Source organism: Lycium ferocissimum, chromosome 11 (genome assembly GCF_029784015.1).
Source record: "Lycium ferocissimum isolate CSIRO_LF1 chromosome 11, AGI_CSIRO_Lferr_CH_V1, whole genome shotgun sequence".
Classification (NCBI taxonomy): Eukaryota; Viridiplantae; Streptophyta; class Magnoliopsida; order Solanales; family Solanaceae; genus Lycium; species Lycium ferocissimum.
Genome location: NC_081352.1, coordinates 28,094,114 through 28,108,877, shown reverse-complemented (window position 1 = coordinate 28,108,877; position 14,764 = coordinate 28,094,114). Strand labels below are relative to the sequence as shown.

The window sequence follows — 14,764 nt, the reverse complement described above, 5'->3', positions numbered from 1 at the left end:
ATAAAAGTTACTGTTAATTCGTTATCTTTTAATCTTACGGCAAAACAAATGTTCTTAAAAGCATGTATGCATCTCTAATTAATTTATAAATCTTTAATTATAATCTCTATATATAATCCTAAATTTTAAATACATTAATTATTAAAAATCTAATAAAAGATCCTACTGATTGAGATTTACCTATAATGTTTGTCTGTAAGAGTAAAAGTTTTAGGTGCTTATCATTTAAGGTTTTTACCATGTAATTTAGCGTCTAAGATGTGTATTAAGATTTGACCTTAGTGTTTGAGATTTGTAATTTTAAGTTTAAATCTTGCATATTGAAATGTAGAACTTCAATCAAGATACCAAAGTTACTGTAACGTGTTCCATCTGTTTTACTCCCTCCGGATCGTCCACTTAGCCATTTGCACCCCTTAAGAAAATGCTAACTCCTAGATAAAAATAGGTAATTTAACTGAACTACCCCTAATTAAATAGGAATTGAGATTTGATCATATAATATCGACTCTTTTTTTGATCCGGAGGGATTAACTTTTAATTGGCTTAATTTTTTCTTTCTTTGTAAAAGCTTACATGCTTTTTTAATTTTAAGAACCCACGAGCTGTCAATCAAGATTGATAACATAATTCGTACTATTTCACAAGGGTGCAGCTGGGACCCACAGCTGTAAAAGAGAACAAAGAGAACAGAGGCCTAAATTGGGAAAGAAAAAGGGAGCCCACATGTTCAGAAAGTAGTTAAATAATAATGGACTGGTCTATTTGTCCAAAAGAGCAAACACAAAGCTGTAAAATACGATGCCCTTAAAGCATAAATAAAATGAATAACCGAAAATACCCTTGGTCAGAAGCAGGCATGTCGACGGACAGCTGCCTGCTTCTAGACTTTTATACTAAAGTATAATATAATATAATATATAATATATAATGGAGTATATAATAATAATAGTTGAGAGTCACTATTCATTCTTTTTCTTGTGAAACAAACACGATCTTGTACCCTGACAAAGGAACACCGGCAACCTTTTTTCGATGTGACAAAATGTCCTGTGTAATTGTGCATGCATTAAAGTAAATGTAATCAATGCCTATACATTAATAGAAAAATATCTTCGTAGCTTTCAAGAGTTTGAGGTGCTTTCGATATGCATTCTCCTCCATTAAGACTCTGTTTTTTAATTTTACCTGAAATGGTGATTAAATATGGTCTGATTTTGATAAATGGGGTGGTCAGAAATTGTATTCTATAAATGATGAAAATGCATAGGAATTTGGGGTGGCTTGAGAAAGTATGAGCTTGTGAATTAAAAGTGTGCAAGTTGATAACGTTCAAATTCATTACTCAAAGAGAAAGTGTACATGGTCGTCGCAATATAATTTATTCAACTATGATTCGAGGTCGAATCCCATAGAGAATAATATAAAGACGATTAAGAAAGTAAATGATTTATCACCAACTAAGCTAATCCAAACACTTTTTCAATATTTGTTTTTTGATTTAAGAACTAACAAAGATGAAACTAACTAAAAAGTGGATAAAATGATCAATGACCACAATCATGATACAAGGAAAATTACTCTCAAGTGACGATCTAATGTATTTTATGATTTTACAATTAAGAGCGAGTTTGTGTTAATAGATAATAATTTCTAAAATCTCATTAAAAGTCTTCCAACCAAATCGATGAATTTCACTCTAAGATCTTCCAAGCCGTAGTTAATTCAACCTCAAGTTAACTCTTATATTCCTACCTCAAGTTATTAGATGAGGTTTAAAATTCAAATCCTTGCTATTCAATCTTTTCCTAACCCTTAACTCTCTTTTCCAAACAAAGCAAAGGTAAAAGGGCACATTTAATGTTTGCAACCACTAAATGACATTAAGCTTGAAGAATAAATAGAGAAACATTAACTCGCTTCATTACAAATAAAAATCATTCAATACATAAGCATAACAAGAGTTTCAATCCAAAACTTGGACAAAGAATATTTTCATAAACAAGATTCAAGTAATGGAATAGAGTACCACAGGGGCGGATCTATTAAGGTTCGGGGGGGGGCCACGCCACCCGCAAGCTTCGCCCAAAACCTGTGTATATATACAGAAACTATGTACAAATATTTAAAGTGGCACCCTCACTACAAAGTGACCAGATGGTGCCAATGGCGAAAGGCTTTGATTCCTTCCCTCTGGTCGCGGGATCGAGTCCTAGCGGCTGCATGCTGCATTTTATATTTATTTTTTACCCTTGCTGCTCAACAATGAGCAATAGCAGCGTGACTGGGCAGAGCAGTGGGTACAAAACAATTCTCAATTTCCCATTAACTTTATATTCTCTTTTCTCATTTCTATAATTGTTGTTGACTTAATTTAATTTATTAATCTTTGACTTTTTTATTTCTTAAAGTTAAAAATAGAAGTTTCCCTCTCTTCCTTCTCATTAAAAAAAAAGACACAAACCCTCTCTCTCTTCTCAATTCTCATCAAAGAAACAAACCCTCTCTTCTCAATTCTCATCAACTAAACAAACCCTCTTCATTGCTCCAAAGCCAAAATCCCATTCGGCTGCTTCCTCCATTTACCCAATGTAAGGATCTTTTCGTCTTTCTTTCTTGATTTCTTTTGAGTTTTTTTCTTACAAAAATGCTTTTTTGTGTTAAAATTGTAATCTTGCTTGTGAGTTTTGTACATTTATGTATAAAAGTTGTCATTTTGCTTGTGAGTTTTGTACATTTACGTATAAAAGTTGTAATCTTGATTGTGGGTTTTGTATATTTATGTATAAAAGTTGTAATCTTTCTTGTGGGTGTGTACTGTTTTATAGAAAAGTTGTAATCTTGCTTGTGCTTTTTGTGGAGTTATGTATAAAAGTGTAATTTTGCTGATGGGTATGTACATTTTTGTAAAGAAGCTGGCATATTGCTTTGTGTATTTTTTGTTGGCTGCTTAAATTTGTGGTGCTTTACTACAAATTGTGAGTTGAATTGAACTTTCATTTCATAGGGAAGTGCTTTGATTCTTTGAAGATGGATAAATTTCTCACAAAATTTAATTGTTCTCAACCAAGTTCTAGTATGGATGCCAATCGTTCTCAACTTATAGATGTGCTCAATTTAGGATCGCTTGAAGCCGATCCAGGAGAAAGGATACCCATTGCTGAATATAACCCTCGAATTCGGGATGAAGTGAGGAGACATTATATTCAAACAGGACCTTGTCAACCTTTACTGAAAAAATTTCCTACAACTCAAATAGGAAATAGAGGTCGTCAATTAGTTTCAAGTGGGTACAAAGGTCCACATTCTAATTGGTTGGAGTATAGCATGAAGAAACATGCCGCATATTGCCTATGTTGTTATTTGTTCAAAAATGAATTTGTACATGGAATTGCGGGTGAGTTTTATACGAAAAATGGTTTTAGGAGTTGGAATAGGGCTCTTGAAAGGTTCTGTTTGCATGTTGGTGAGGTTAATAGTGTCCACGATAAATGTTTCAAGAAGATGCTAGATTTGTCAAATCATCATCAATCAATTCAAGTTGTTCTTGAAAAGCATTCTGACAAGGAAAAAAGTGATTATCGAATGAGTTTGGAAGCCTCAATTGATGTGGCAAGACTTCTTTTGCACCATGGGTTGCCTTTTCGAGGTCATGATGAAAGTGAATCTTCAACAAATCAAGGCTTCTTTCTAGGATTTTTTGCGATGGCACAGGGATAAACATTCGGATGTGGGAAAAGTGATATTAGAAAATGCTCCACAATATGATACTTTGACTTGTCCTATGATCCAAAAAGATATTGTCCACGCTTGTGCAAAAGAAACGGTGAAAGCTATAATTGGAGACTTGAATGGGGATTACTTTGGTATATTAGTGAATAAGTTCAAAGATATCTCACACAAAGAACAAATGGCTCTTGTGTTGCCGTATGTTGATAAGAATGGTGAGGTGGTAGAACGATTTATCGGTCTAGTCCATGTTAGTGATACATCGACATGCTCGTTAAAGAAAGAAATCTACTCTTTGCTTTCCAATCACTCACTAAGTCCATCCAAAATACGTGGACAAGGTTATGATGGAGCTAGTAATATGAGAGAGAGATAAATGGTCTCAAAACTTTGATTATGAAAGATAGTCCGTCGGCATATTACATTCATTGTTTTGCTCATCAATTGCAATTAACACTTGTAGTCGCTAAAAAACATGGGGATGTTGAAGACTTCTTTGATCATGTTACTAATGTGTTGAATGTTGTTGGAGGATCTTTTTTAAGTCGAGAGATTTGATTCGTCATCATCAAGAAATTTGAAAAGTTGGAGTAGTTACTTAAATCAGGTGAAGTTCATACTGGACAAGGACTAAATCAAACGCGCGGACTTCAAAGACCAGGTGATACTCGTTGGGGATCACATTTCAAAACATTAGATAACTTTATTATTATTTTCTCAACTATTGTTCATGTGCTTGAAGTGATTAAACATAAAGGTTCCACCTTAAGCGATAGAAATCAAGCAAAATATCTTTTGATTGAGATTAAAACATTCAAATTTGTTTTTATGCTTCACTTGATGTTGAAAGTGTTGGCAATGTCAAATGAGTTGAGCAAAATTTTACAAAAAAAGGATCAAGATATTATTAATGCCATGGAGTTTCTTAACATTGCAAAAGAAAGATTGCAAGATATGAGGGAAACTAGATGGAAGCCTTTGTTGGATGATGTTTCCTCATTTTGTGATGCACAAGATATTTTGATTCCCAAGTTAGATGAGTCTTATTTTCCTGGAAAGTCAAAGCGTAAGTCTTCTGGTGTTTGTTATTCACACCACTGGCGTATTGAAATCTTTTATGCTGTGATTGATGTGCAACTTCAAGAGCTTAATGATCGCTTTGATGTAGCGAGTAGTGATTTGCTTCTTGGGATGGGTAGCTCGAATCCTATCAATTGTTTTGCTAATTTTGATAAAGGGAGAATCATGACTTTAGCAAAGTGTTACCCAGATGAGTTTGATGAAATACAGATTCGAGATTTGAGTTACCAACTCGATACTTTCATATTTCATATTAAGTGGTAATCCCAAGTTCTCCAACTTGCAAGGAATTCGTGATTTGGTAAAAGCATTGGTTGAGGCAAATCTTGTGCATACTTATTCACTTGTTTATTTACTTGTGAAATTAACTCTGATCTTACCTGTTGCTACCGCAACTGTGGAGAGAGCATTCTCATCCATGAAGTAGATCAAAAATGAAGTGCGGAATAGCATTGGTGATCAATATTTGAATGATTGTTTAGTTTGTTACATAGAGCATGATATATTCACAAATGTAAGTAATGATATCGTCATTGATCATTTTCAGAAGATGAAACCTCGTTGAAGACAATTGTAAATCAATGATGGATATTTATGATATTAGTAATATTATTGGAAGTTTTATGCTTTTCCCTTCTGTAGATTGCTATAAATAAAAGTTTCATCGGAAAAGACGAATAACCCGAATCAAAGCCCGAAAAGACGAATAATCCGACCCGAAGCCCAAATTGATTGAATGACGCATGGCACTCGGAAACTTCAAATTCTGGATCCGCCTCTGACTATATAGTTAGATATTCAATACAAAACATGAAATTGAAGAAAGGGTTAAGAGTTTGTTCACTAAAGTGCTCCAATCTTCTCTTCCAAAGTGTTGGTGATGAAATCCTAGCTCTCCAAGCTTGAAAATGTGGCCAAAGATGAGAATAAAGTCCTCCAAGTCTTGCTTTTGTAGTTCCACAATTTTCCAATAAAAAATGACAAAAACAGCCTTCAAATTTCAGATTTTCAGCTTTACGTTTCTGGCCATTTTTAGCTACTTTTCTCTTTTTCTTCAATTTGGCCTCTTTTGGACTTGTTTTTCACTTGGTTTCTTCCAAATCTCTTCTCAACCATATAAACCTATAAAATTGAAGTAAACCATATTAAATGCACTATTTTTTTTTCAATCAAACATAAAAAAAATCTAAGTATAAAGATGAGATAAGTTTGTAAAAATACCAACTTATCACATGTATGTATATGGTGGAATTTGGGGTGTTACAATGGTTGGGATGTGGTAGTGACTTGAGAAAAGACTATGTTAATTGGGTGTGCGTCCACCAAATAATGTATGAGGAACCTGGTTGTAGATCAATTCCCTTATGCAGTGCAGTAAGTAAAGAAGGCACGATTTTACCGTGGAAAACTCCTTGCTCAAGGGATTAAAAATCACGACCTACGTCAGTAGGATTTCACCTCCACTAACCGAGCAACTTCAGGTTACAACTCCATCGTAAGCTAGGAATTAACTCCCATAATCCCTCATCCTTACAATAACACTTTTGCAACCAAGGAACTAACCCCCGTAGGCCCTCCACACTTGCAATACTCCGATTGCAAGCACCTCCACTTGACTAACTCTAGCCAAGGACCACTAATACACTTAGATTAACTCTAGCCTGGTGTACCACTCAAAAGCTTGCGGAAACACACTTCCAGCAAGTACACTTTGTGACTTTTCAAAACACTTACGAACAACTTCCTAACACAGAAGAGTAGGCTTACAATTTAAGCACAAATGAACAAAGATTTACAAAGAACCTAAAGAACATGGACTAAACTCATATCAGGATCTCGTTCTTCAACTTGAAAGTAACTTTGTTCTTGCAATCACTTTGAATTCTTGCGGAGGCAGCTTTTGTACAAGTTAGATTAGGTTTCTCAAGTGATGCACAATATGTTGTAACATGTTATATATATAGTGGGAAGCATATGGGATGGATAGAGGCCACTCATTCAATAGTTTGACCTAAAGCATGGGTCAGCTCACTGTTGTACTTGTGCAGCGAGTAGCTCGACTTTACAGCTGTCTCTGCTGACGGTGCATAGTACACAGAGAGCAGACCACAGATCAGGTCTCTATCTAGTTCTAAATCAGTTTGACAATCATCAAAACAAAAAGCACTCGGATTTATCAGACTCAAATATGTCACTCGTAAAAGTGGTGAGAGGGAAAAAAGGAAGGCTAAGTAATAGAGGGTTTAGATAATGCCACGTCGTAAAATCTGATACTTATAATTAGAAAGATGGAGTCCTTTTAGCGGGCAATGACATGTATGTTCCAAAATAGTAACGGTTGGGATATTTATGCTCAACTATTTACGAGTGACACCTATGAGTCATTTCTTAAGTTTAGTGACATATTTGAGCCTTTTCCCGTCATTTCTTAAGTTTAGTCACATATTTGATCCTTTTCCCTTCTATAAATGATGAAAATGCATAAGGACTTAGCGTGTTGAGCTTGTCTTCTAACAAATCCAAACTATAAAAACTATGAAATACTAAATGGAAAAGGACCAAAATGCCCTACACTATCTCACTCCATCATTCATCTATTTTGTTAAAAATACCCTTTTGCTCATCTTTTTGGCTCACTTTTTCTCTTAAGACAAGCAAACCTCTTTTTACTTATTTTTAATTTTTTTGTTTCTTTTATATTTTCTTTTTAAAGTGACAATAGAAGCTCAGATCTGTCTTATGCACAAGTATAATTTTTTTAATATTATTTATTATGTGTCATAGTTCTAATGGAAAAAATTAAAACATTCTGCCTTTAATTAAACCTGCCCCTACCCAACATACTCAACTCTGTCATAAAACATACAAATTATTTATTTGTTCATTTTTTACTTTTTTTTCATAACAAAATATTTTTATGAACCAATTAGCAGACTTAATTTTTTTTTTTTCATAAAAAATTAATTTTATTTTGTGATGTTTTTGTGGTGAACAAATAGAATATTTGGAAAAGGCTCAAATATGCCATCCAACTATCGGAAATGGCTCATTTATGCCATTCGTCAATAGTTTGGCTCATTTGTGCCATCGAACTATAGGAAATGGCTCATTTATACCATCGAACTATAGGAAATGACTCATTTATGTCACTCATCAATAGTTTGACTTATTTATGCCATCGCCCATTATCAAAATGACTCATCCATGCCATTTTTCATTAATGCCGGTTTTATAATACCAGATGTGACACGTAGCCTCCAATTAGAGGTCTACGTCGTTTAATTAAACCATTGAATTTTAAATACCAAATTAATAAAAAATCCGACACATACACCTTACCCACCCACAATCATAATCTAGTTGGAGGCCACGTGTCATATATGATATTGTAAAACCAGCTTTAATGAAATATGGCATGGATGAGTCATTTTGGTAACAGGCGATGGCATAAATGAATCAAACTATTGATGAGTGGCATAAATGAGCCATTTTCTATAGTTCGATGGCATAAATGAGTCATTTCCTATAGTTCGACGGCATAAATGAGCCAAACTATTGACGAGTGGCATAAATGAGCCATTTCTGATAGTTGGATGGCATATTTGAGCCTTTTCCGTACAATATTTTATGTTTTATGACAAAGCTAGATATGTTGGGTTTTAATTTCACCCAGTTGGAATATAACAAGTAATAAATAAGAATTAAAAAATAATTTATACATGAGCATAATACATATCTGAGCCTCAATTGTCACTTTAAAAGAAAAAGAGGAAAAAAGAAGAAGAAAAAACTACAAAAAATTTAAGAAAATTACAAAATTTTAAAATTAAAAAAGAATTAAAAATAAATAAGAAGTCTATTAGTGTTAAGAGCCAAAGTGAGCCAAAAAGGTGAGCGGAGGGGTACTTTTAGCAGAATAGGTGGAGTGAGGGTTTATGTAGACCTTTTAAGATAGTGCAAAGGCCTTTTTGGCCTTTTTCCGAATATTAAATAAAGAATGTGCCAGAAAAAGCACAACTTTAGAATTTAGATAATTCTTGGAGCGCAAAGTACCTGATCTTTTTAAGAAAAGATACATTCGAGAGTTCCTTAGTGACAAGGGAAAACAAATGTATTTGAAGAACCGTAATGATCGAACGAGCCACCTTAAGTCCCTTGCCCAAGCAAGTAGTCAATGTTACTTTTGGAGGAGCGGAAGTTAGTGGAATCACCACCCAGATGAGTGTTTAGCCTAAAATTTAATTTGTTTATTAGATCAACTAGTGAATTGTTTAAAATGAGGTCTCAAACAACGTAATCGATCAAAATCCATTTATAATCATTTGATAATGTGAATGTAATGGAAATAAGATAATCAAATCAAAATAACTAAAAGGGAAGAGATAGAGAGGTTCTTATTGAGTGTTTCTCGGTTCAGACAGTGAAGCACAGTTGACGAAAAATAAAATTAACAGAGATTATGTGCGAAATTGAATGTAATAAGATGTATTCAGATATCCACAGTGAAAAGGAGTCGGAAAAATTTATAGGATAAGCTAGGTGTAACCGTTTCAGTGATTCTCGCCCCCTTCAGCCATTACATGGCTAAGATCGTGACATTGGATGAGATTAAATGAAATCTCGTATATCTCGAGATCTAGACATTGCGTGCATTATCATCTGTTTGGGCATTCTCAACCTTTCCGGACAGATCATTTCGGGCCTATGTTGTCTAGTACAAGTGAAGTGGGTCTAGGAGCTAATTCTTGGATGATAAAAACAAATCTTTGATCTTATTGTCATTGACCTACTTGGTGGTTAACTATAGTGCTCTTTAGGGCTAAGGCTTGTCACGTGTCTGGTCAAATAGTTTTCTCTTTGGTATACTTTTACCAATACATTTATGTGTTCTCATACACATCCGTTTAAATATGCCCTGGATACAGATTATACATTTGTGTATATACAAAGAAAAGAATACTCTAACTTATACAAGTCGTATTAAATATAGTTGTGGAGCAATTGTAGATGCTAAAGTAGTGAAGCGATCAAAGAAACTAAAAAGCATAGAAATAAAGATAGAATAACATAATATTAAGAGAAAAAGTTTGAGGGGGGGTGGGGGTGCAGGGGGAGAGGGTGAGTGTTGGGAGGTGGGTTTGAAACTAGACACAAATGCTATGCAGGGCAGGTTAAATTTTTTGCCGGTTAAACCTCAACCCGCCTTGCCCGGCCCCACTACTATCCCGAGCCATATTTTTCACCATTTCAGGACGAAATTCGAGTCTGTGAATGGAGTTAAGTTGTTAACTTTGGCAAAGAAAATAAGTGATCTTTTTCGAAAGCTCAAGAGGGGTGGATGTTCGGGCCATCGGACTGGATAAAAATTTCAGTTTGGATTATCGATTTTCGAATTAAAGAAAATACAATCCATATCCAATCCAAATAAGTTTGGATTGGATTGGATTTTTTAAGTTCAATTTTGGATTAATCGATTTGCATATTTCGGATTTTCAGTTTTGACTTGTAAGCCTTTAAGGCAGACCATAAAAATTAACAACTTCAATTCACCTACTAGTTTGCTCCTTAAAATGTATAACTTTTTACAGTTAATAAGGATTGAGGTCACCCTGCTGCACATGTCGTGTATTAAGCTTTCCTTACAGACGGTGAGAGCGAATCGTGAGAAAGAAGAAAGCCCTATGTTATATTTTGATTTAGTAGAAAATTCCATATTGGATTTAATACTATAATGGGGTAGGGCCGTCGTATATTGGACCTTGGAAATTAGACTTATTAGTATCATTTTTTTTGCACGGATTCCCCTTCAAAGGTGCTGGTCTTTAATTTTTGCCCCTCAAATTGCTAGTCTTTAATTTTTTCCCTTCGCTTAAAAAACTGGGCGAAAATACCTCGAGGTTCTGGGTTCCAACCCCTGCTCAGTAAGAAAAAATAAATAAATTCGCAAGACAGAGTTTCGTAGCAAAGTAGGCCTATTCGGGCAAAAGTCTGCCTTAAGGCAGATTTTTTTTACTTTGCAAGGAACAAGTTAAGGCCTAACTTTTGCCCGAATAGGCCTACTTTGTTATGAAACTCTGCCTTGCGATTTTTTTTTTACTGAGCCGGGGTTCGAACCCAGAACTTCGGGGTTACTTTAGGCGAAAGGTAAAAATTAAAGACCAACAATTTGAGGGGCAAAAATTAAAGACCACCCCCGAATAAGTGCAATCGTGCAAATTGCCCATTAGTATTGAGGACATATGATTTGGGTAGGGCTGAATAAAAGGTATAAAAAATTTGAATTTTCTGATATTCTAAAAATCATAATACCAAATCCAATGCGAAATTCATAAATTTTAAAAACAAAATCCAAACTCCAATCCATAATCTAAAAATCCAAATCAAATATCGGAAAAGTTCGGATTTCTATTTGGATTTTGGGTCGGCTAAAACGGTGCCCACTCCTGTCAACAACTGAGAATTAATGAAATTAACTTGACAAGATTTGGAACCAACAAAAAAAGTTGACAAGACATAAATCGTGGGGAGACATGAATAGAATCTTGTTTCATTTTTCAATCAGCATCATATCACCTTTGGAGTTTTTGTTTAAAGGCTGTCCTAAATCATTAAGATTAGCACATATTGCGACATTTGCTTCCAAATTAACAAACAATGGTCCAGCAATAGACAATCATTTTATGTCTGCATAGCAAATTATTTGCCCTCAGAATGGAACAAAAATGCATTATTTAGATTCCTGCTTTATGCATTTGTTAAAAGTATTCTACAGAAATTAAGGAGAGTACGTAAATTTCAAGAAAATTGTTAATTAGATTAGTCTGGCTATTTTTAAGGTATTTAACACTGGGCAAGTAATGCTTACTAGCTCGTTCGTGCAAATTAACTCAACAGGTTCTACAAGAAATTTTCAATTTTGTTATGTGTATAAACGTTTATCGTAAAATATGTATCTACCCCACCAGTCCACCATACCAACAGAGTTTGAAAATGACACAAATTATATTAAACTAGAAACAAAAATCACGTCTTAAAACTAGAAAATGATACAATATATCGTGCATACGTTGCTTGCACAAATCACGTAGAAATTGTAGATACAACCTTAAACTATCAAGAATCTGTTGAGGAAAAAACTTAAACGTGTTAAAGGAAACCTCTATTTTAATTATTACTATATATATTTTGGTTGTTGGCACTCCCAAAGACGTCAAAGAAAAAGATAGCTTTGTAATTCAAATAAAAAGGTGCAAATATTACATGTGCAAGTGGCAGTTTATAATTGCACCTTTTCAAAAAATAAGTCAAAATTGAAGTGGAAAGGCTAAAGAAAGTATACTCGTAAAGAAGAAGACGGTGAAAGTTAACATATTTTAACGAAATAAGATAGTAATTAAAAATGGAGTATTAGGAATGTAAAAACTCGTGCTATTTGAGCAATCAATCCATAATAATAATATTAATCCAAATGAGTCAATGAGATCATTTTCAAGATTTGGCTTTCGATAAATCTATATGATGAAGATATCCAATGAAGATTAAAAAATTTAGAATTAAGTTATTACACCGTTAGATTATCCAAAGAATATTTGTAAGTAAGCATTCTTAAAATATACAACAACAACATATCAAGAGTAATTATACAAGTGAGGACTGAGAAAAGTAGAGTGTACGCAAACCTTATCCCTACTTTGTGCAGCCAGAGAGGTCAGGGGCGAATCCACACCATTGGGTGTGGGTTAGCGGGAACCCACAACTTTTATCCGAACCTTGTATTTATAATGTGAAACCCTTCAAATATATAAGAAATTTGAGCTGAGAACCCAATAACAACAGACACTACTAGCTAGGAACCTACAAACTTCAAATTCTGAATCCGCCTGAGAGAGAGGTTGTTCCTGAAAGATCTTTGACTCAAGAAACATTATTAAAATATTAACTTATGATATTTGATGATAAGATAGATTACCTAACAATTCAATTTTTTAACACTGAGTGAAATAAATTGACATCCTCAAACTACCTACAGATTCCTTCAAAAACGTCATAATGAGAAGTAGGACCAAGCCTACTCAACTTTCTAGACATAATATGCAATCTTGCACTTCTTTGGTTTCATTTTATGTGATCTTATTTGAATGATCACGTATTAAAAACTTATGATCTTAAATATATTACAATATTTTAATGATTATAATACTTTTAAAATATATAATTTAAAACATAACACTCTCTCTGTTTTAATTTATGTGAATTTGAGGAGTCTACGAGGTGTTTCTTTGATCACGTTTTTCTCACATTTTTTTAAAATTATTTGAATTATAAATTATCATGACTATAGTTTCTAAATATATAAATTTTATTCTTACAAACTTGAAAAATCTATGTCAAAATTTATGGTCAAAGTTATAAAGTTTGACGCTCGTACTCCGAGAACGTTCACATAAATTGAAACGCAGGGAGTATAACATTTATGTAGCTGCCACGCGTCCAACCAAAAAGTCCTTTCTTCTTCCAACTTTTCGATCTTCCCATTCATTCCTTATGTGCCCATCTTCCCCCAATTCTTCCGAGCTCCTCTCCTTATAGTCAAGTGGCTTTCACTCCTTCTACTGTAAACTACTAGACGACTCGGTAACAAATCGGTTCTTCCAAAGCGCTCCCCATTCGTTATGCTTCAAATAGCTCTCCATTTCTAAGTTCATAACCTTCGCGGTAATCGAAGATTTCACATGGTACTTTTATCAATCTGATTTATTTCGTATCTTTCGTTTGCTCAAATTTTCACGCTCTTGCTACGAGTAAACGCTCAAATTTACCAATAAATATAAGATGAGAAGTAAATTGCTTTCAAATTAAAAAGAATATTATTTTTAAAACAAATTACAAAAATGATGTCACGCCATTTCTTTTAAAAAAATGTTATTCCCTCCATTTCAATTTATATGAACCTATTTCCTATTTAATCAGTATAAAAAAATAATGATCACTTTCTAAGTTTGGAAACAAATTTACTTTTTGAAATAATTTATAGCCACACAAATATCTATGATTTGTTTTAAACTATAAATTTTTAAAAGTTTTTCATTCTTTCTTAAATTTTGTACCCAGTAAAATAAGTTAACATTGTACATTGAAACAGAGGGAGTACTGATATTACTAATTCGATTCCACTAGGTAGGGGGTGGCATCAATAACAAACAATCAATCTTCAATCTTTTTATAGAGATTTGGTTCGAATCTAGTCATAAAAAGATAGTTTTTAAATTATTTTGTACGCTTCAATAATTTCAAGAAAATAGAGCTAACGGTCCCTACCCAGGACCCTCTAATGCTATAGGCTTTTGTATATTTTCCACACCTACTTTGAGACAGGACCTTTTAGGTGTAATTGGTCTGAAATATTTTTTTTAGATTTTACAGATCCGTATGTTTGAAGTTGTCGCAAAATTTGTAATTTTAGATGTGAATTTTACTACTTCACACCCTAATGTTTGAAGTTATTATGAAAAAAGGGTAGATTTTCGAACTTTTATGCACTGGCGATATGACTTCAAGGATGGCCCAGAAGGTATATGTATAGTTACCTCAAAGTGCATAGATACTCAATTTTGAGACTATCATTTAAGCAATATTTGCAGTGCGTAAACAATTGCGAATATATTACATTAACTTCTGATATCAGGTATCTAAAAGCCTAACTTCAGACAAAATGCGTGAAGTTTCATATGATTGAAATTCAGTCATTTTTTCTCGAACGTCAGCTATATGCGGCTGAATGCAACCATATGTGCATTATGTTCATTTTTTTTTTCTTTTTCTAAACTTCAAGCAGAAAAGCCTAAACTTCAGCCATGTCCTGCATTTCTTTTATAGCCAGGTATAAGGCCCTGGGTTGGGATATAGAGGAGTGTAGATGCAGAAATAACTTAATATTGCCTCTACTTATACTAAA

At 33.8% G+C, this 14,764-nt stretch overlaps 1 pseudogene; it reads left to right on the top strand.

The window, feature by feature from the left end:
* The first annotated feature begins 3,078 nt into the window (after positions 1-3,078).
* Positions 3,079-5,429, top strand: LOC132038193 (uncharacterized; annotated as a pseudogene).
* Positions 5,430-14,764: the final 9,335 nt, after the last annotated feature.